The 22,979-nt window shown below is 43.8% G+C and overlaps 1 protein-coding gene across 1 annotated transcript in view; it reads left to right on the top strand.

The window, feature by feature from the left end:
* The first annotated feature begins 4,349 nt into the window (after positions 1-4,349).
* The window catches only part of LOC136114585 (transcription factor RFX3-like), a 177,574-nt gene continuing 158,944 nt past the window's right edge, over positions 4,350-22,979 (top strand). Inside the window, exon 1 of the mRNA XM_065859958.1 lies at positions 4,350-4,556. The gene's annotated coding sequence lies outside the window, so the exon portion shown is untranslated. The remainder of the gene's footprint in view (positions 4,557-22,979) is intronic.

The raw sequence follows: 22,979 nt of genomic DNA, 5'->3' as shown, positions 1-22,979 counted from the left end.
TGATTTAGAGTTCTGTTTGCCACAGAGCAATGTTTAGATCACTTAAAGAAAAGTGCAACTTAACAGAGTTCGATGGCAAGTTTCACTCTATTACTTGCTGCTTGGAGGAAATATGATAAGCAGAATTGGGTGAGAGCTGTTTTAGAGTGATTTCTATGGGGACGGGAGATGCAAAAGGGTAGAGGGAGGCCCTCCTGTTGAGTCACAAGGTTCAGAATTGACCCCTTTGCTTTCTAAACTCATTCTCAGGGAGGAGTCTAGGTGCAGCTGGAGCCAAACTTAGTCCCAGATGTGGTCACCAGTTCATGTCTAAGAGACATAAAGAGTAAGGGAAAACAGGTAAGGGACTACATGTATTTGTGGCCAAAAGATTATATTTGCACACCTGATTCTATATATCACTTGGCTAGGATTTCAAAGTTTCATTATTCTTCATCTCAACCTGCTTACCTCCCCTCTAGGGGCCTTGTATCAGGTCACTCCTAAGTCTGGATCCTAGGTCTCTCAAAGCAAGCTCTCGGGCATCAAAGTTCATCTAAATAAATAATTTAATGGAGTAGTATAGCAGCAGAGTTGGCTCGAGCTGGGTACCTTTGCAGAGGTCCTTACCAAGCATAGAAATCCCTGGGTTTTTATACCCTTAAAGACTATGTACTCCTCACACCATGATTCAGTCCAATAGCAATATTTGAGTCTGGGGTCTTCTTGCTTCTCATTGGATCATTTTCACTGATCTCAGATGGGCTTTTGTTTTGTTTAGCTGTAGATATTGTTTATAGTTCATAGCCTTGCAGGTGTTATTTTGTCTGGATGAATCCTACTTCTTCCCAGCAAAGTGTGAAACAGGCCTTATCTTGCAGATGTTCACTGTAGCTGCCTTTGTTTACACTAAGTAGATGCAAGTTTGGTAAATATGAGCAGAACTTTACAGCATACAGCTTAAGATTTCAGCAAATTCAGTTTATTAAGTAATGTGAGGCAGCAGTATATAAAAAAATCACACAACATTATAATTCTAAATGATTAATTCTATTTAGTACTCATTTACTTAAGCTAAATGATTAATATGAAACTTAAATTGGGCTCATCCAGTGATCTGCAAGTAGTAAAAAATCATTGCTATACAGACAGCTTGTTTAGCAGAGAGAGCTCAAAGTAGGCTTACCTAGGCTGTCATATTTATAGAATAAAGTGGTTGGCTTGTAGTCAAATTGCATACAGTGGGAAAAGTATGCACGAGACTCATTGTATCCACAATTTATTGGTGTTCAGTGTGCTGTTCTGCTTCCTTGTGGGTTTCCTAAAAGGAGTTCTTAGCCTGGCTGCAGCTCAGGCCTTTACTTCCTTTAGAGTTTGTACCAAACTGCTGTTGGTTTGACTGGGGGCAGGTCAAGTGCATCCGCCACAACTTTAAACATTATGATATCAATTTTGTGGTCCTCTATGTGGATGGTGAACAAATGCCAGTGAAACCACTGCAGCCTGATTTTGATAATGGCTCCTATGTGAAAGAATACATGTAGCTCATTTAAGACAGCAGCCACATAGAAGATCATTCCCTGCTGGTTGACATAAGGATCATTGAGTCCAACTCCCTGCTCCTTGCAGGACTACCTAAAACTGAATCATATGACTAAGAGCATTGTCCAGACACTCCTTGAACTCTGACAGGCTTGGTGCCATGACCACTTCCCTAGGGAACCTGTTCCAGTGACCAACCACCCTCTCAGTGAAGAACCTTTTCCTAATGTCCAATCTGAACTTCCCCTGATGCAGCTTCATACCATTTCTATAATCGGTACTTCCTCCTCTGCTGTCCCTCTTGAGGAAGCTGTAGACTGTGATGAGGTCTCCCCTCAGCCTTCTGTAAGCTGAACAAGCCAAGTGACCTCAGTTGCTCCTCATAATTTTTGCCCTGGAGACCTTTCACCATCTTGGTTGCCCTCCTCTGGACACACTCTAATATTTTGATGTCCTTCTTATATTGAGGCATCCAAAACTGCACACAGTACTCAAAGTGAGGCTGCACCAGTGCAGTGTAGACTGAGACAATCACCTCTCTTGACCAGCTAGCTATACTGTGCTTGATGCACCCCAGGACACAGTTGGCCCTTTTGGTTGCCAGGGCACACTGTTGACTCATATTCAACTTGCCATCAACTCAACCCCCCACATCTCTTTCTGCAGGGCTGCTCTCTAGCCTTTTGTCCCCCAGTTTGTATGCATAACCAGGAATATCCCATCCCAGGTGGAGAATCCAGCACTTGCTCTTGTTAAATTTCATATGGTTGGTGATTGCTCAGCTCTTTAGTGTGGCGATGAGAACAACACATACAGATGCAGACAGAGATGCACAGACACAGAGTTCTTGTTAGCGAGAGCAGAGCCAGGCTGAGCTGAGATGACTTTTATTAACAGTTCTCAATTTATAGGTTTACAGATATGGGCCTGGACCAAGAGGTTAGACAGGATGTTTTTTCAAAAAATGTTATTCCAAACACACCACACTCATGTTGTGTCTGTTTTCAGTCACGTTCCCACGCATATCTTGTGTGCAGCGTTCTGACCCACTCATTCACACGCCCAGGTCCAACATTCACACATCATACATACAGGGGTGGTTATCTGGCCAGAGATATCATTCTCACTGGCCTGGGCTATCACTCCTTACACTCATAAAAAACATACTTCTGTATAACCTGTCCAAGGCCCTTTAGCTGGAACCACGTCCTGCCATTCCCACATCTAGTCTATCCAGATCTCTCTCTAAGGCCTCTCTACCCTCGACGGAGTCCACAGCTCCTCCTAATTTAGTGTTGTCAGCAGACTTCTTTAATGTACATTCAATTCCTGCATCCAGATAATTTATAAAAACATTAAAGAACACTGGCCCTAAAATTGAGCCCTGGGGCACCCCACTGGTGACTGGCTGCCAGCCTGATGTAACCCCATTTGCTATAACTCTTTGAACCTGAGTCATCACTCAATTGCATTATGGACTTGTCTAACTGTATGCTGGACATTTTGTCAACTAGATGGGTGACCTTGTCATAAAATGAAATTAAGTTAGTTAAGCAGGACTTTCCCCTCATGACTCCATGCTCTCTGTGACCAATATATGTATTGCAGTCAAATATTATTGGTTATGTAGATGGTAGAATGGGCTGCATACAGCTATACAGTGATTTTATAAGTTACAAAAGGTGCAAAAGAACTGCAGGTTTGCATGTATTGGGGTTACAGGGATATATGGGATCATGGTGGCCATTAGATGTGGATGCATTGCAGAAAAATAGGTATGATGCTGTGTAAATTCTTGCATTGTGTATTCCCTCCAATACACAACATCCCTTATATTCCTAAAACAAGCAGTCATCCTCAACACCTTGTAGCCCCATGGCCCTAGAGAAGCAAAGAATCACTGGTGATATGGGAGATTAAGGAGAAACAGGATGAGGAAAGAAAATTAAAGAGTATTGACCTGGGGGCAGCATGCTGAATGAAGTGTGTTCAGGGAAGGAATAGAAGTGAAGCAGGTTGCATTCTAAGGAAAGGCATAAGTGGGGAAGGGTAGGGGTCTATGAGGAACATTGTTGGAGGAAAAGGTTGCACAAGGCAGCTGGTAATGCACATGCTGGTTGTGCATGTGCTGCGTCCAGCAGGCTGAGTGTATGCATCAGTTAAAGAAAATGTTCAGCTTTGCCAATAAGGGCAGTACAACTGCTGCCACAGTCTCACCTACTTTAAATGTCAGAAGTTAACAAATACTCCACCCATCAGTGACTCTTCACTGCCATTTTCTGATGGAAGAAGGAGTGGAAAAGGTGACAAGCAGTGAGCACAAAGCAGAACTTCCTGTTCATGCTGAACTGCTTCCAAGCAGCAGGAAGCAAGCAGGGTGGAAAAAAAAAGCAAACCACTAAATGCAGATCCCTGCACAAACCCCCCTTTTTATCTTAGTCGCTAATCGGATGTGATGTCAGGATGTCGGTGAGTATGATCCACGAGGGAGACAGATATGACCACACCCCCTCTTCTCTCCTTCTCCCTCCCACTCGGGTTTCGGCCTGGCAGTTGCTATTCATTTGAACAATCAGCCACCACTACAAGTTCCCTCCCTGCCTGTAGTGCGATCTTACATTCATGGATAGTCCATTGTCATACTATTGCCACTTTTCTTATTGGAGACAGAATGCTCCCTTGCACGCCCTTAGCGAGGTGGAGAAGTTAGTATGTCCCTCCCAACCTTCTTTTCTTTCCCCCTCGCGAAAAGGGATTTCCCTCCCCTCCGGCCCTAACAGCTGTCCGTCACACGGAAGGCCCTGCCTCTTCCGGGTCTCTTCGGCTGGGCCACTGCCTTCTCTCTCGCTTGTTCTCTCTCTTTTGTGAGTTATAGCAACTGTTGCCTTGTGAATCAAGCGCTATAGTCACCGTAGTCCTGGTGACTGTTACTCATCAACAACAACCGCTCTTTCGCTGCTTTCCATCTCCTTCCTCATCGTCACCTACAACAGCCACCACCAGCAAGAACAACAACACAGCTTTCCACATTTCAGGTGAATGTAACTGTTCTGTACAGGCTTGCAATCCCGCCTTTCTATCTCTTTCTTCTTCTCCCTCCACCCCAACCTTTACCTATTCCCCTCTTGCAGCATCCAGGCTAGGACTGGTCCATTGGGCTTCACTATTGATTGAGGGGGAGGGGGGAGGGGGGAGGGGGGAGGGAGAAGCCTCCAGCGCTTTCTCTTCCTCAGCCTTTCTTCCCTCCCATTTTATAATATGGGAAGAGACATAATTTCCAAAGGGGAAAAAAAGGATGCAAATTGCCCTGTGGTTATTATGAAAGTTTATTTATTTATTTAATCGAAAGTTTTCTGACATGCTGCAGTACTCATAATGTTCCAAACTATCTTAATATATCAGTAGGGAAGGCCAGTGGATAACACAGCAGAGGGATTAGGGATCCTTTAAAACTGTCTTGAAGGTGTGATTAGTAAATAGTAGAGGTTGAAGGGCTGATTGTGACTATATAAAATCCTTCAGTGCAATTGACTGTCATTTCCATAAACCAAGCTATCTGGTTGCAAGTGTAATTGAATTTTATAATTTAATTTTATGGCTGTACTTCTGAATTCCCAACTTTCTGTTCTCATCAACTAACATTTTCATTTTAGTTTAAAAACATATTTGTTCTACATGGAATATTTGACTGTGTTATTTTTCATGCACTGATTCAGAGACTTTTTGAATTTTCCAGCTCATACTACTTGTAGAATTTAACCTGCTAGTATAGAAATGACTTAAGTTTTCAGTAAACTCAAAGGAGTTGTGCATATTTAGAGCACACAATGCTGCGTGTTTGTCTTACTTTCTTAGAAACAAATTTGTTTCTGAAGTGCTAAAGAAGTATTTAATGTATAGTACCGTAGGAATAAAAGCCATCTACCTGGGTATGTTTTCTTAATTAAGGTGATCCAACCATGCCACGATCATGTTGTTGATCCATATGGTTTTCTGTTGTCATTCAGTTTTTCTATTAAGTTGTAATTTCTCAGTAGATGTTCCAAAATAGTTTCATAGTCTATTAATTCTAGCTTATACTGCGTTAGGAAGTGCACCCCTTATTACAAAAAAATGTACGTGTTTTAACCTATTTTTAAATTAATTTAAAAGAAGAAAAACACTGATACCATGCAACCATATAGTTCTTCACAACCCCTTAGCCAGTGGTGGTGGGTTTTTTTCACTGATTCTTAACATAAATCCCATGTGTATTTCCTGTATAATTGTTTTACTTGGTTTTACTCTAGTTTCTCTTTCTCTCTAACACATAGTGCCATGGTGAAATGTTTAGTTTCTTCTTACAGCCATACTTACATGGCACAAAACAGGGATATTTTTATCTTCAGTGATTCCTTTTAGTTTTGTTTTATCACATTATCAGTCTTTTTTAATTAAACCTAATTTTGAGCTAACTATAAAGTAATATTGTATTAGGAAAATTCATTTTTTTTTTTTAGAATTACTGTTCACTAACATGCAGATACAGGCCTGTGAAATGGAAGACAAAATGTTAGATTTCTAAAGGGATATTTAGAATTCAGATAATGGGAGAAGCTAAAGAACATTGTTGGAACATTTTGCTCATTTTGTTTCTAGATAAGAAGTTAAACAAAAATTCAGTATTTAAATCTTTTTTTTATGTCAATTTTCTTTGCTTTTCCAATTTATATTTTAGTCCTACTTTGCTTTTTCTTATTGTCGATAGTTTTGTCTGTTCATGTACACTTTATAATTTTGTTTTCTGGATTTGCTGGCACTCAGTTTCAATTGTTATTCATCCCCTCAATATGTTTCCTTTTTGCAGAATTGTTTCCTATCCACTGTTTCCCTTTCCTTGTTAGATGCTTCACTTCCACATGGTTTAGTGTTTCACAGTTTACCTCAGGTAGTGAAATGTGGCAAGGCCGGGAAGCACTGTACAACAGACATTTCTGAAGTATATCCATCTGAGCTGCAGGATAGCCTACAGTTACTCTTTTTGTTAATCTGTTTTCTTTTGGGGTGTAAACATTACTTGCTTCATCTAAATATAAAGAAAATTGACATTTAAAAATTACTTTGAAGAAGACTCCTTCAGCCAATTGCAAATGACAAGAAAGAATGCTTATTCAGCAGTTCAGGATCTATTTTGCACACCAGCAACCTGAAGATTGCTTAAAACATCTTCAAACATGTTGTAAAAATAATCATGGTGAAGAATTTGCCTTTTTATCAAGTAGGAGAATCTCAGGAAGTTTTTAAATTATTTTTTTTAGACAATTTAGAAATTATCTCTAAGTGTGTTTGGTTGACATCTGCTTAGATTTTCGCAGAACATAGAATGTCCTGAGTTGGAAGGGACCCACAAGGATCATCGAGTCCAACTCCTGTCCCTGCATATGACAGCCCCACAGGTCACACCATGTGTCTGAGGGCGTTGTCCAGTCTCTTCTTGAATACTGTCAGGCTTGGGGCCGTGACTGCCTCCCTGGGGAGCCTGTTCCAGTGTCCAGCACCCTCTGGGTGAAGAACCTTTTCCTAATGTCTGACCTAAACCTCCTCTGGCACATCTTCCTGACATTCTCTTGGGTTCTGTCATTGGTCGCCAGAGAGAAGAAATCAGCGCCTACCCTTCCTCCTCCCCTTGTGAGGAAGCTGTAGACCATGATGAGGTCTCCCCTCAGTCTCCTCTTTTCCGGGCTGAACAAACCAAGTGACTTTAGCCGTTCCTCACACGGCTTCCCCTCCAAACCCTTCACCAACTTGATAGCCCTCTTCTGGACACTCTCCCGTAGCTTAATATCTTTTTTATACTGTGGCTCCCAGAACTGCACACAGTGCTCCAGGTGAGGCCACACCAGTGCAGAGTAGAGCGGGACAATCACCTCCCTCGACCAGCTGGCAAGGCTGTGCTTGATGCACCCCAGGACGCGGTTGGCCCTCTTGGCTGCCAGGGCACACTGTTGGCTCACGTTCAACTTGCCATCGACCAGAACCCATCTTAGTCAACTTGAAGATCCATTTGGTATAGGTAGATATAAAAAGTAATTATGAAGCATCATGCTGCCATTTTTAAGGTGTTTTTAAGATTGTTAATTTATGGTCCAAAATATAGAGCTTGATATCTTGTTCTTTGGGAGCGTAAAATAAAGATCTATACAGAGCATGTTGTGCAGCTATTTTAGCTGTTGAAACATTAACTTTGAGATTTCTTGGTGCTTAAGATATTTAATTGTCCTCCTAAATGACAAATTAGAGGAAAACTTTGTTGTTTGCTTTCAGTTAGAATGCAGTGAAGATAATATGTATTGCTTTAGTTTTTATTAAATATTTGCTTGTGTGTACAAGCAAAGTAAAGTAAGGAATTCATTCACTGCCTGACATCTGCAGGCAGATGTTTGGCCATTCCCAGGGAAGCAGGGCTTCATTGTGAGTTCCTTGGGAAGACAAGTGCCATAACTCTAAACATTCCCCCCTTCCTCCTCCTGCCCCCCAGCTTTTATTGCTGAGTACCATGTCATATGATATGGAATATCCTTTTAGGTTAGTTGGAGTCAGCTGTCCCAGCTGTGACCCCTCCCAACTTGTGCATCCCCAGCTGACTTGCTGGCAGAGCAGTGTGAGAAACAGAAAAGGCCTTGACACTGCATAAGCATTCTTAAACGATAGCTAAAACATGGATGTGTTATCAACACTGTTTCAGTCATAAATCTAAACCACAGAACTATGCAAACTGCTATGAAGAAAATTATTGCTATCCCAGCCAAAAACCAGTGTAATTGTTAAAATCTGTTAGTATAACCCTTTTAAAAAAGATATCTGGAAATGTGTGGTGACTATTTGAGAAGGAATTTAAGCTCTTTAAGCAAATTATGCCTCCTTATACATTTCTGACCACAGATTTATTAATGCTTCTTAATCTGAAAGCACCACATACCTTTTAGGTTGCACAGCAACTGACTCCTAGCAACAGTAGTAGACTGAATTTCTAAGAGCGACCATGTTGGACGTAATAATGCAGCAAGAGTAAAAACAGTTGTCATGGTTTTCTTTTCATAATAAATTAGTTTGAATTTAAGGAATATTTTGTCCTTCACAAATAGGAAGCCCCTTTAAAAATAAGGTACTTCAAAACTTTAAAATGCTTTTAGTACCAAATCTGATAAAGCTGTTTAGAATGAGAGTGGCTGTCATGTTTTGGGGTGTGTGGTTGTTTTGGTTTTGTTTTTAGGTGTTTGGTTTGTTTGTGGTTTTGTTCTGGGTTTTTTGTTTTTTTTTAGCGTAGTACTTTGAGACAAAACAGAAAATAAAAAATCATTAAATGGAGCATTAAGACATTTAATGCTTGCGGAAGGTAATTTGTAAATTTCAACTTCTCTTGTAAATTAATTCATTGTAGGACTTCCGAAAAGTCACCAGCTAAACGAGTAAAAAACCAAATGTTTTTGAAGGAATCAAAATTCTTTTACTTTGGAGTATAAGTCAAACTAATGGAGTTAGAAAGAGACTTCCCCTGAAGAGGTTATTCCATAACTGCCTACTGTATGGGTTCTGTTGTTAAGCAAGCACTTAGTTTTAAGCATGTGAATTCAGTTAATTTATGTGGGAGTTAAGCACTTGTATGAACAACCTCCTGAATAAGTATGATGTCATTAAACTATCAATTCAGTTATTTTTGTAATAAGGAGGTATTAGTGTAGTAAACTAGCAGCTGCCACTAAAACTGGAGAGTTTAGAGAAAAGATGATGAAGCAAAGATGGAAGAGAGAAGATCTGACTCAGAAATTGTAGGTTTGCAATTTGGGGGTTAAAATCCGATTTATTTATTTTTTTTTTTTTGAGTAATGGAAAGTAAGTAAAAAGCAGAAATTTTCAAAAGACAACCTATAGAAAATACTTTTTATAATGTAGCTGTTCATATTCATAGCCCATAATTTTTTAAAGGTGGTGTCGAGGTTTTTGATTGCGAGGTGACAATAAAACCGTGGCAGATGTATTGTTAACCTCCTCTCCAACCGGAGCTGGATTCAGTCTGTCACTAGGCCTCAGTTCACAGGGACAAATAGCAAGGTCCTCTCCTAATGTCGGCCATAAGGAAAAGGAAAGGGATGAGATCCTCGTGATCTCCCACTTTTATATGAAGTATTCACGCGAATGGAATGTTATACACAGTTGGTCAGTTTCTTGGTCACCTGTCTCGTGAGAGGTGTATCCATGCTTATTAATAAGTTTGCATTCCATTGCTAGGTTTACCAAAACATGTATCTGGTTCTCCAGGAAAATGCAGCTAATATGAAGGCTTTAGCTGACAGGCAAATTCACTAAAAGAGAAACTTGGTTTTTAACAAGTTATAATATGCCTTATAATATGCCATTCACGGTATACTTAAACCTTATCAATACAATCTATCAATACAATCTAATTAATCACTACTACTATATCTATATATATATACAGATATAGATATGTACATATATACACAGGAGTAATTCATCATTCTCTTAATCAGTGGACCATCCTTTGAAAAGTTCATTAAGTTCATTTTGTCACAACAGTCTCCCAGGGCAGGAAAAATGGTACAAGTGCATCTCATGACCACTGCTTGTGGGTTAAGGACACCAACTTCGAAGAAGGTGTCGGGCGCCACTCGAAGAAGCCAGCGCTGGTTTCATCACCATTGTCTTGATCTGAAAGACACTTATTAAACATTGTTAGTGCGGCAATTCACATCATACAGTTCAGCATTGCATATTTTCACCTAAAATCAAATCCCCTTGAGGTACACACCGAACTTCTCCATCCTTAAGCATCACCCACCAGGTGCTGCCAGGTCCCCGGGCAAAAACAATCCCACGAATAGGTTTGCCTTTGCCTGAGGCAGGAGTAACCCAGACTGCCTTTCCTAACATATTTTTCATGTGTACTACAGGGACTTTATCTCCTTCTACAGTCCGTAGAATTTCTGATTGGGCAGGCCCGGCTCGATTGGTTGATCCCCTAGTGTTGACCAACCAAGTGGCTTTTGCTAAATGTGAATCCCAGTTTTTAAAGGTTCCGCCACCCAGTGCCTTTAGTGTAGTTTTTAACAAACCATTGTACCTTTCAATTTTCCCAGAGGCTGGTGCATGATATGGAATATGATATACCCACTCAATACCATGTTCTTTGGCCCAATTGTCTATAATACTGTTTTTGAAATGAGTACCATTGTCTGATTCAATTCTTTCTGGCGTACCGTGCCGCCAAAGGACTTGCTTCTCAAGGCCCAAGATGGTATTTCGGGCTGTAGCATGAGGTACGGCATATGTTTCCAACCATCCAGTGGTTGCTTCCACCATTGTAAGTACATAACGCTTACCTTGACGTGTTCGTGGAAGTGCAATATAATCAATCTGCCAAGCTTCTCCATACTTATACTTTAACCATCGCCCCCCATACCATACAGGTTTTAACCGTTTCGCTTGTTTGATTTCGGCGCAAGTTTCACATTCATGAATAACCTGTGAAATAGTGTCCATAGTTAAATCCACCCCTCGATCGCGAGCCCATTTATATGTTGCATCTCTACCTTGATGCCCTGAAGCATCATGGGCCCACCGAGCTAGGAAAAGTTCACCTTTATGTTGCCAGTCCAAGTCCACCTCAGCTACTTTAATCTTAGCAGCTTGATCTGCTTGTTGGTCGTTTAGATGTTCCTCGGTGGCTCGACTTTTAGGTACATGAGCATCTACATGACGAACTTTCACAGGCAGGCTCTCTAGCCGAGCAGCAATGTCTTGCCACAGTGTGGCAGCCCAAATGGGTTTACCTCTGCACTGCCAGTTGCTTTTCTTCCATTGCTGTAGCCACCCCCACAAGGCATTTGCTACCATCCATGAGTCAGTATAGAGATAAAGTATTGGCCACTTCTCTCGTTCAGCAATGTCCAAAGCCAGCTGGATGGCTTTCACTGCTGCAAATTGACTGGATTCACCTTGTCCTTCAGTGGCTTCTGTAACTTGTCGTGTGGGACTCCACACAGCAGCTTTCCACCTTCGATGTTTTCCTACAAGACGACAGGATCCATCTGTGAACAGTGCATACTGCTTATCAGTCTCTGAAAGAGTATTATATGGTGGTGCTTCTTCAGCACGTGTTACTTCCTCCTCATCTGCAGACATCCCAAAGTCTTTGCTTTCTGGCCAGTCTGTAATCACTTCTAAGATCCCTGGGCAATTGGGACTTCCAATTCGAGCTCATTGCGTGATCAGTGCAATCCATTTACTCCATGTAACTTCGATTGCATGATGTGGAGAGGGAACCGTCCCTTTGAACATCCAGCTCAGCACCGGCAGTCGAGGTGCAGGAGGAGCTGTGCTTCAGTGCCGATCACTTCTGAAGCAGCTCGAGCTCCTTCATATGCTGCTAGTATCTCCTTTTCAGTTGGAGTATAGTTGGCCTCAGATCCTTTGTATCCTCGACTCCAAAAACCTAAGGGTCGACCTCGGGCTTCTCCTGGTGCTTTCTGCCAGAGGCTCCAGGTAAGTCCATTATCTCCGGCTGCAGTGTAGAGCACATTTTTAACATCTAGTCCAGTCCGAACTGGTCCAAGGGCCACTTCATGAGTTATCTCACGCTTAATTTGTTCAAAGGCTTGGCGTTGTTCAGGGCCCCACTCAAATTGGTTCTTTTTACGAGTCACTCGATAGAGAGGGCTCACAATCTGGCTGTAGTCAGGAATATGCATTCTCCAAAAACCTACAACGCCCAAGAAAGTCTGTGTCTCCTTTTTATTAGTAGGTGGAGACATTGCTGCAATTTTGTTGATCACATCCATTGGGATCTGACGACGGCCATCTTGCCATTTTATTCCTAAAAACTGGATCTCTCGTGCAGGTCCCTTGACCTTGCTTCGTTTTATGGCAAAACCAGCATCCAAAAGAATATGAATTATTCTCTCACCTTTCTCGAAGACTTCTTTCGCTGTGTCGCCCCATACGATGATGTCATCAATATATTGCAAGTGTTCTGGAGCTTCACCTTGCTCCAGCGTGGTCTGGATCAGTCCATGGCAGATGGTAGGGCTGTGTTTCCACCCCTGGGGCAAGCGATTCCATGTGTACTGGATGCCCCTCCAGGTGAAAGCAAACTGCGGCCTGCACTCTGCTGCTACAGGAATAGAGAAAAATGCATTAGCAATGTCAATTGTAGCATGCCACTTGGCTGCCTTTGACTCCAGTTCAAATTGCAGTCCTAGCATGTCAGGCACAGCAGCACTCAGTGGTGGTGTAACTTCATTCAGGCCACGATAGTCTACAGTTAGTCTCCACTCGTCACTAGACTTACGCACTGGCCAGATTGGGCTGTTAAAAAGTGAGCGAGTCTTACTGATCACACCCTGGCTTTCCAATTGACGGATCAGCTTCCGTATAGGAATCAAAGAGTCTCGATTGGTGCGATATTGCCGGCGATGCACCGTCGTGGTAGCAATTGGCATCTGCTGATCGTCAACCATCAGCAGTCCTACAACAGAAGGATCATCTGAAAGACCAGGCAAATCAGACAGCTGTTCAATTTTCTCAGTGTCCACAGCTGCTATACCAAATGCCCACCTACACCCTTTTGGGTCCTTAAAATACCCTCTCCTGAGGTAGTCTATGCCAAGGATGCACGGAGCATTTGGACCAGTCACAATGGGATGCTTTTGCCAGTTTTTTCCAGTTAGGCTCATTTCAGCCTCTACAACAGTCAGTTCCTGGGATCCCCCAGTCACTCCAACAATATTGATGGATTGCGTTCCTTTATAATTAGAAGGAATTATTGTGCACTGAGCACCAGCGTCCACTAAAGCTTTGTACTCCTGGGGTTGTGTTGTACCAGGCCATCGTATTTGTACAGTCCAATAAACTCTGTTATCCCTTTCCTCCACCTGGTTGGAGGCAGGGCACCTCTAATTCCTGTTTTGCACAGTCTCTGGGTGTGAATTAGAGGTTCCTTCAAGAGCATCAGAATCTCTTCTGCTCCTTTTGTAAACTGGAGCAGCCACCTTCCTAGGAGTTTTTCCTTTTATCTCACGTACTCGTTCTTGAAGTTCTGAGGTAGGTCTTCCATGCCACTTATTCATGTTTTCTCCCTGCTCATGTAGGAAGAACCACAGTGAACCTCTTTTTGTGGGCTGCCTCTGCCCTCTCTCTCGAGATTGGAAACGCCTTCTCCTAACAGCTGAAACATAGGTTTGTGCAGGTCGTGAATGGTACGTGTCTTCTCTGAGCTCTTTGATTTCTTGCAACAGCTTTTCAAACCGGTCATCAGATTTTTCACACAGTTTCTCCACAGCGGAGACACAAGCCCGTAGAGAACCAGCAAGGCTGTCCTCAAAGTACCGGAGCTGCTCAATCACTTTCAGTAATATTTTGTAATCTTCCCTGTAGGGCAATCTTACTTTCATAGCTGTCAGGAGTCGGGTCCAGAGAGCAGTGGCGTTAGAGTCTCTTGAAATTGCCCTATCAATGGTGGAGTCTTTTGACAGAGATCCCAGCTGCCTGGTTTCACCACCTTCTAATTCAATTGTTTCTGCCCCATTGTCCCAGCATCGCAGCAGCCAGGTTACAGTATTCTTTCCTTCACGACGACTGAAGTCTTTTCGCAGATCTCTCAGCTCACCTGGAGAAAAGGACCGAGTGGTGGTCACTTCATCTCCTCCCTGTCCTGATGATGATGCCTCTTGGGTTGATGTTGGCCCTGTGCCATCACCTGCTGCACGGGTAGTCTTTCTAGTGACTTTCTTACAACCAGCAACTGATTCTGATATGGGTTCACCATCATTTGATTCATTTCTAGAGTCTGAATGACTGTCACAGTGATTGCTGTGGTTACAGCAGCAACAGTGCCCAGTGTGTGAAGAAGGGGGGGCTGCCTTGTTAGCCTTTGAGGCTGGAGAAGTAACGTTATCTGCAGCGACCTTGGCAGAGGAGCTCTGCGGAGGAGCTGTAGCTTCAGCCTGTGAAGCCGCGGTTGGGGGGGCAGTGGCTGCAGCGGTAGCTTTGGCTGTTTTGCCTTTTCTCGAGCGGCCAGGAGTGCTTTTTGCTAAAGCTTCCGAAGACGCACCGCAAATCTCAGGACTAAGAAGAGACGCAAACCTCCTATTGAACCTCATTTCTCTTAACAGTAACACAAACTGACACACATTCAGCAAACCAGATAACACCATCACAGTTCTATCAAAGCTCCAAGGATATTCAAAGCTCTCTAAAACATTTGCAAACTGTCCTAGCAAAAAATGGAAGTATTGTTAGTCAGCCTTTCTAAAAATTCGCTCGACCAGTTGGCAAACAGAGAGCCATATTGCTATTTTATCTCTCCTGGAGGTTTTTCAAGGTAAAGCAGAAACGAGTAGAAATTAATTAGCGGCTGCAGTATAATGAAATAAACCAGTGCCAAACCACACAGTATCATCATAACCATTGTCCAGTTTCTTATTGTTATATAATGAATACTTCGACTCAGAAAGAAGGTCCAGCACAGATATGGGATCAGCGAGCACAATGTAGAAAATAACTGATACAACTTATGCCATAACATCTTTAAATCCATGTAATTCAATTTTCCTTAATACCACTAAATAATATCCGAAGCAAACAGACGCGCGAGTATCACAACTCTATGAGTTGGCACCGTGCCAAGAAAATTGAAAGGTACGTCAGAGCAGTAGGAAAGCCAAAAATCTCCAAATTTACCCCTTTTCATTGCCAAATTTTACCCCTTTCTCTTGCAACACGTTGGGTGCCAATTATCTGTCAAGAGTTTTGATTGCAGGGTGACAATCAAACCCTGGCAGATGTATTGTTAACCTCCTCTCCTCCCCCCTTTCCCCCTTTTGCCCCTCCCTCTCCCCCTTCCCACTCAGCACAGGTGATGGGGAGGAAAAGAAGGACAGACAGAAGAGAGTTGGAAAAATTGAAGATGTTTTACTAATGCTACTAATAAGAATAGAGAAAATAATACAAAATATACAAAACCAATCTTGAAAGTCTCAGCAACCTCAGAGCCGGCACGCAAAGTCCTGGACTGGACTCTGCAGGCAACCGGAGCTGGATTCAGTCTGTCACTAGGCCTCCGTTCACAAGGACGACGAGCAAGGTCCTCTCCTAATGTTGGCCATAAGGAAAAAGGAAAGGGACGAGATCCTCGTGATCTCCCACTTTTTATATGAAGTATTCATGTGAATGGAATGCTATCACAGTATCACAGTATGTTTGGGATTGGAAGGGACCTCAAAAGATCATCTAGTCCAATCCCCCTGCTGGAGCAGGAACACCTAGGTGAGGTCACACAGGAATGTGTCCAGGCGGGCTTTGAATGTCTCCAGGGAAGGAGACTCCACAACCTCCCTGGGCAGCCTGTTCCAGTGCTCTGTCACCCTCATCGAGAAGAAGTTTTTTCTCGTATTTAAGTGGAACCTCTTGTGTTCCAGCTTGATCCCCTTAGCCCTTGTCCTATCATTGTTTGCCACTGAGAAGAGCCTGGCTCCATTCTCGTGGCACTCACCCTTTATATATTTATAAACATTAATAAGGTCACCCCTCAGTCTCCTCTTCTTCACACTAAAGAGACCCAGCTCCCGCAGCCTTTCTTCATAAGGGAGGTGCTCCACTCCCTTAATCATCTTTGTTGCCCTACGCTGGACCCTCTCCAGCAGTTCCCTGTCCTTCTTGAACTGAGGGGCCCAGAACTGGACACAATATTCCAGATGGGGTCTCACCAGGGCGGAGCAGAGGGGAAGGAGGACCTCTCTCGATCTACTGACCACCCCCCTTGTAATACACCCGAGGATGCTATTGGCCTTCCTGGCCACAAGGGCCCAGTGCTGGCTCATGGTCATCCTGTTGTCCACCAGGACCCTCAGGTCCCTTTCCCCTACACTGCTCTCTAATATGTACTTTCCCAACCTATACTGGAACCTGGGGTTGTTCCTGCCCAGATGCAGGACTCTACACTTTCCCTTGTTAAATTTCATCAGGTTATTCCCCGCCCAACTCTCCAGCCTGTCCAGGTCCCGCTGGATGGCAGCGCAGCCTTCTGCCGTGTCAGCCACTCCTCCCAGCTTAGTGTCATCAGCAAACTTGCTGATAGTACACTCAATTCCCTTGTCCAAATTGTTAATGAATATATTGAATAATATTGGCCCCAGTACTGACCCCTGAGGCACTCCACTAGATACTGGCCTCCAACTGGACTCCGCACCATTGACCACCACTCTCTGGCTTCTCTCCTTAAGCCAGTTTGCAACCCACCTCACTACTCTATTGTCTAGACCACACCTCCTCAATTTAGCTGTGAGGATGCTGTGAGAGACTGTGTCAAAGGCTTTACTGAAGTCAAGGTAGACCACATCCACCGCTCTGCCATCATCCATCCACCTTGTTGCATTCTCATAAAAGGCTATGAGGTTGGTCAAGCATGACTTACCCTTGGTAAAGCCATACTGACTGCCCCTGATAACCCCGTTATCCTTCATATGCCTTGAGATGGCACCAAGGATAAGCTGTTCCATTACTTTCCCAGGGACAGAGGTGAGGCTGACCGGTCTATAATTACCCGGGTCCTCCTTCTTGCCCTTTTTGAAGACCGGAGTGACATTTGCTTTCCTCCAATCCTCGGGCACCTCTCCCCTTTCCCAAGACGTGGCAAAAATGATGGAGAGCGGTCCAGGAATGACTTCGGCCAGCTCCCTCAGCACCTGCGGATGCATCCCATCTGGACCCATGGACTTATGGATGTCCAGACTATTTAATTGCTCCCTAACCCGGTCCTCATCGACTAAAGCAAGCTCCTCCATTGACCTGGCTTCATCCGGGGTCTCAGGGGTACAGGGCTCCCCAGGACAGCCTCCAGCAGAGTAGACAGAGACAAAGAAGGCATTCAGCATATAAGGTAGCTACGCAGCAGGGAAGAAATCTGTTCTGTATGATTTCATCCCCACACACTTGGCCTGCATCCTTAATTGTTAGTGCATGAGGGAGCTCAGAGTAGTATCAATTAAGAAAATAAGGGGGGTGGAGTGATATGATGATACCATGGCCAGGTCCTGTATAACAAGGCAGGTACAGGAACCAGACGGTATAGCTGCTGCTGATCAAAAAGGATAAATGTTAAATTACTTCCAAAATGCTAGTTACTGAGCCAGAAATTGGTCCGATGGATGAACTTTGCTCATTATAGTCTCATTATAATACCAAAACACACGTCCATCTCAAAAGATACCTGCCTCCATCACACCCACTAAGTCCCTCTGAGCAAGCTCAGTTGAGTTTTTACCTTAAAAATCGAAGCAAGGGGTTTTACACCAATCAATAACAAAGGTATGTATGACTGGAGTCACTCAAACTCCACCTAAAGGTAGAAAATAGCATAAAACACTTTAATAATAGAGGAAGGATGGGGGTAAGACACCATCAATGAGAAGTCAGAGGAATAGCATAATAAGACTTCTGGGACCAGTCGACAGGTTGAGCTTTCTCTCCTCGGGAAGACACTCTTGGTCTACCTTGACTTGAGTGAGGCATTTGACACAGTCTCCCACAGCATCCTCACAGCTGAATTGAGGGAGTGCGGTCTGGATGAGCGGGGAGTGAGGTGGAGTGTGAACTGGCTGAAGGGAAGAAGCCAGAGAGTCGTGGGCAATGGGGCAGAGTCCAGTTGAGGCCTGGATCCAGTGCAGTGCACAAGGGGTCAGTGCTGGGGCCGCTATTATTCAATATATTCATCAATGATTTGGCCGAGGGAATAGAGTGACTGTCAGCAAGTTTGCTGGGGACACCAAGCTGGGAGGAGTGGCTGACACGCCAGAGGCTGTGCTGCCATCAGAGACCTGGACAGGCTGGAGAGTTGGGTGGGAAAAAATTTAATGAAATATAACAAGGGCAAGCGTAGAGTCTTGAATGTGGGCAGGAACAACCCCAGGTTCCAGTATAAGTTGGGGAATGACCTATTAGAGAGCAGTGTAGGGGAAAGGGACCTGGGGGTCCTGGTGGACAGCAGGGTGAGCATGAGCCAGCACTGGGCCCTTGTGGCCAGGAAGGTCAATGGTACCTGAGGTGGATTAGAAAGGGGGTGGTCAGTAGGTCAAGAGAGGTTCTCCTGCCCCTCTACTCTGCCCTGGTGAGACCACATCTGGAATATTGTGTCCAGTTCTGGGCCCCTCAGTTCCAGAAGGACAGGGAACTGCTGGAGAGAGTCCAGCGTAGGGCAACAAAGATGATGAAGGGAGTGGAGCATCCCCGTTTTGAGGAAAGGCTGAGGGAGCTGGGCCTCTTTAGCTTGGAGAAGAGGAGACTGAGGGGTGACCTCACTAATGTTTACAAATATATAAAGGGTGAGTGTCACAAGGATGGAGCCAGGTTCTTCTCGGTGACAACCAATGGTAGGACAAGGGGTAATGGGTACAAACTGGAACACAAAAGGTTCCACTTAAATTTGAGAAGAAACAACTTCTCAGTGAGGGTGACAGAGCACTGGAACAGGCTGCCCAGGGAGGTTGTGGAGTCTCCTACTCTGGAGGCATTCAAGACCTGCCTGGATGCCTTCCTGTATAACCTCACCTAGGCGTTCCTGCTCCAGCAGGGGGATTGGACTAGATGATCTTTTGAGGTCTCTTCCAATCCCTAACATTCTGTGATTCTGTGATTTGGAGGTGAGGCTGACCATTCTGTAGTTACCTGGGTCCTCCTCCTTGTCCTTTTTGAAGACTAGAGTGACATTTGCTTTTTTCCAGTCCTCAGGCGCCTCTCCAGTTCCTCACGACTTAGCAAAGATGATGAAGAGTGGTCTAGCAATTACTTCAGCCAGCTCCCTCAGCACCCATGGGTGCATCCCATCTGGATTCATGGATTTATGGATATCCAGATTGCTTAATTGGTCCTTAACCCAGTCCTCATCAACCAAGACAGACTCCTCCATTGTCCCAACTTCCTCTGGGGCCTCAGTGGTACGGGGCTCCTCAGGACAGCTTCCAGCAGTGGAGACAAAGAAGGCATTCAGTAACTCTGCCTTCTCTGTATCTTCTGTCACCAGGGCACCCATCTCATTCAGCAGTGGGCCTACATTGCCTGTAGTGTTAGTTTTATCTGCCATGTATTTGAAGACGCTCTTTCTGTTGTCCTTGACCCATGATTTGAGCAGGAACACCACGTGCTCCTCTGTTTGGCTGAAGTTTTGGCACAAAATAAATTGTTCACATCAGTTTCAGAGCTGTCTGGAATTGTCTGTGACTAGTACAGGGCAGTTCACAGCCTCCTCCCACACAGGTTACCACTCCAGCCCCCCTGCTACTGAAACTCTGCAATTTATGCCCAAATTTCAATTCACCACCATATAAAAGTAGAGAATGCCATTGAAGTACTATGGATTTATGTGATATAGGTCCATAAAATTGGGCCTTCAGTATTTAATTAACATAAAACCAGCTCATTCATGTTCTTTGCTCTGTTTAGCAGATAGTTGTGCCATAAACACAGTATAACATCCCAGAGTGAATACTGTGTATGGGTGAATTCATTCAAGGAAGCTATCATACATGCTGTAATAGTATAGAAATAGCAGATGATCCCCAGAAAATTGCTTTGCATTCATTCACAGAACTACATTAGTGCCAATGTAGATTTTTACTGATAAAACTTCAGTGTTTAAAATTTCTTTCACACACAAAATATAGTATATTTTAAAAGATTATGTAATATTATTTAGCCTTACACTAACACCAGTTAAATGGATTTTATTAGTTTTGTTGTGGGACACTTTATTGGGTTTATGTGGATAGGTAGCATGATGGGCTGCATTGGTTTGGCCTCTGTGAGAAAAGGTAAGGGGCTACCCTGTGCCAGACAAAGCCCATTCCAGCTGGTTTGGCAATGGACCAACTGCTGGCCAAAGCTGTACCAATCAGCAAAGCTAGTTACATCTCTGTGATAATGTATTTAAGAAAGGGCAAAAGGACGCATAGGCAGTGGAAGGAGTGAGGAAAAAAGGTGTGAGAAACAAAGCTGTGAGAAACAACACTGCAAATATCAAGGTCAAAGAAGGAGAGGGAGAAGGTACTACAGATGCCAGAGCATAGATTCTCCTGCAGCCAATGGAAGAGACCATGGTAGAGCAGGTATCCACACTAGAACCCACAGAGGACCCCATGCCTGAGAAAGTGGATATGCCCTTAAGGAAGCTGCAGCCTGTGGAAAGCCCACGGTGGAGTAGATTGTCCTGACAGGAACTGCAGCCCATGGAGAGGACCCACACTGGAGCAGGGGAGAAGTGTGAGGAAGAAGGGATGACAGGAAGAACTGTTATTACTTATTATAACCTCCTGTTCCACATCCCCCCTTGTGCTGCTGGGGGGGGACCACACGAACAGAGGAATGGGACACAACAGGGAGTTGGGAATGAAGGAGTAAAACTGAGCCCGGGAAAAAGGGGGTGAGGAAAAGGTCTTGTTTTGTCTTCGTTTATCCAAATCAGTTTTAACTGGCAATAAATTAATTTTTCCCCAAGTCAATCTCCTTGTCTTTATCTCAACCCACAATCTTCTTCTTATTATTTTCTCCCCTATCCTGTTGAGGAGAGGGAGCGAGAGCATAGCTGGATGGAGTGTTCTGAACCAGGCAAGGTTAACCCACTACAGCCACAATACCAAAATTAAAATTAAAAAAAAGCAAGCACACATTATGACTCCACATATAGTTGGTTCTTCTGATCTGTTGTACAAATGACCTTAAATATCCACCTTTCATTTTGCTTTTATGTCATAAAATAAAGCTTTATGACAAGCAAGACATTCTTTTAGATGAATTTCTATCACTAGCCCTCTATTGAGGGCATATGAAATAATGAAATATCCTCATTAGATTTCACAAAGTGTAGTTTAAAACAAAACATAAGCACTAGATTTACATGGAAAGGGTTTGGTAGTGGGGGAGTTGACACCCTGCTTCCTGACACCCTGCCCTTTGACCTATATCAGCAGCATAGGAAGGATGCCACCCACATTATTCATGTAAAGTATGATTCTCTCAAATCACACTACCATTGGTGGAGTCAAGGGGAGGTGCAACTCTTACCCACACTCAAAAGGCATTTGCACAATTGGCAGTTGCTGCCAGCTGACTCGGCCATCAAATGTTGTCTTTATCTCAACCCACAAGTTTTCTCAATTTCGCTCTTCTAATTTTCTTCTTCATCCCACTGCAAGGGTAGTGAGTGAGTGACTTAGCTGCCTACCGGGGTTAACTCACAACAGCAGTCCTTTCCTGAAGGATTGTAGTCTATGGGAAGGACACACCCTGGAGCACAGGAAAAGTGCGAGGAGGAAGGAGCTGCAGAGAGAAACCCTTATGAACTGATTGCAAACCCCTGTTCCCCATACCCTCCGCACTGCTAGGGCAGGGGGGAGGAGGTAGAGGAGTTGGGAATGAAGCAGTGAATTTGAGCTTCGGAAAAGGGGGGAGAGGAGGAGGAAATTTTTTTTTTTTGTCTTTGTTCCTCACCATCCAAACCTGTTTTTGAACTGACAATAAATTAATTTTGCCAAGTCTGGTTTGCCTATGATGGTCACTGGTAAGTGATCTCCCTGTCCTTATCTTGATACAGAAGCTTTTCCATCTTATTTTCTCCCCGTGTCCTGTTGAAGAGGGGGAATGAGAGAGCAGCTGGGTGGGCATCTGGCCAAGGTCAACCCACCACAACATAATTTAGTTAAACGTTCATAGAACAGTCATCATCATAAGTTAGTTCTGGATGCAATGGAAACATTACCCTGCAAATTCAGTTACTTAGGTTTGTCCTAGAAAAGTTGTATTAGGGAATAGCTATTCTAGAAGATCACAGTCTATAGGAAGATAAGTATATATAAAATATATGTTAAATCAGTGGGAGAAGATGGAGGGGGGAGTTGAAGATAATGAAGACTGTTCTTGAAAATAAATGAAATCCTTACAGAAACTCTAAGTAATCTACATGATTTGAGAATACATGCCATCCTGGTTTTGTTAAAAAACAAGTTCCTCTTTTAGTGAATTTGCCTGTCAGCTAAAGCTTCATATTAGCTGCATTTTCCTGGAGAAGCAGACACATGTTTTGGCAAACATAGCAATGGAATGCAAACTTATTGATAAGCATGGATACACCTCTCACAAGAGGGGCAAGGAGAAACAGGTGACCAAGAAACTGACCAACTTTTCAGGAAAGACAGGCCAGCCAGGCGTGGTGGTGGAGTTGCTCTCTATGTGAGAGAGCAACTGCAATGTACTAAATTCTGCCCAGGAGCGGATGAGGAACGAGTTGAGAGTGTATGGGTCAGGATCAAGGGGCAGGCTGGCAGGGGTGATACTGTTGTAGGTGTCTATTATAGGCCACCAGATCAGGCTGAGGAACTTGATGAGGCCTTCTATGTGCAGCTGAGAGTGGCCTC

Source organism: Patagioenas fasciata, chromosome W (assembly GCF_037038585.1).
Source record: "Patagioenas fasciata isolate bPatFas1 chromosome W, bPatFas1.hap1, whole genome shotgun sequence".
Classification (NCBI taxonomy): domain Eukaryota; kingdom Metazoa; phylum Chordata; class Aves; order Columbiformes; family Columbidae; genus Patagioenas; species Patagioenas fasciata.
Note: the sequence above shows the minus strand (reverse complement) of the source record. Positions and strands in the feature narration are given on the sequence as shown.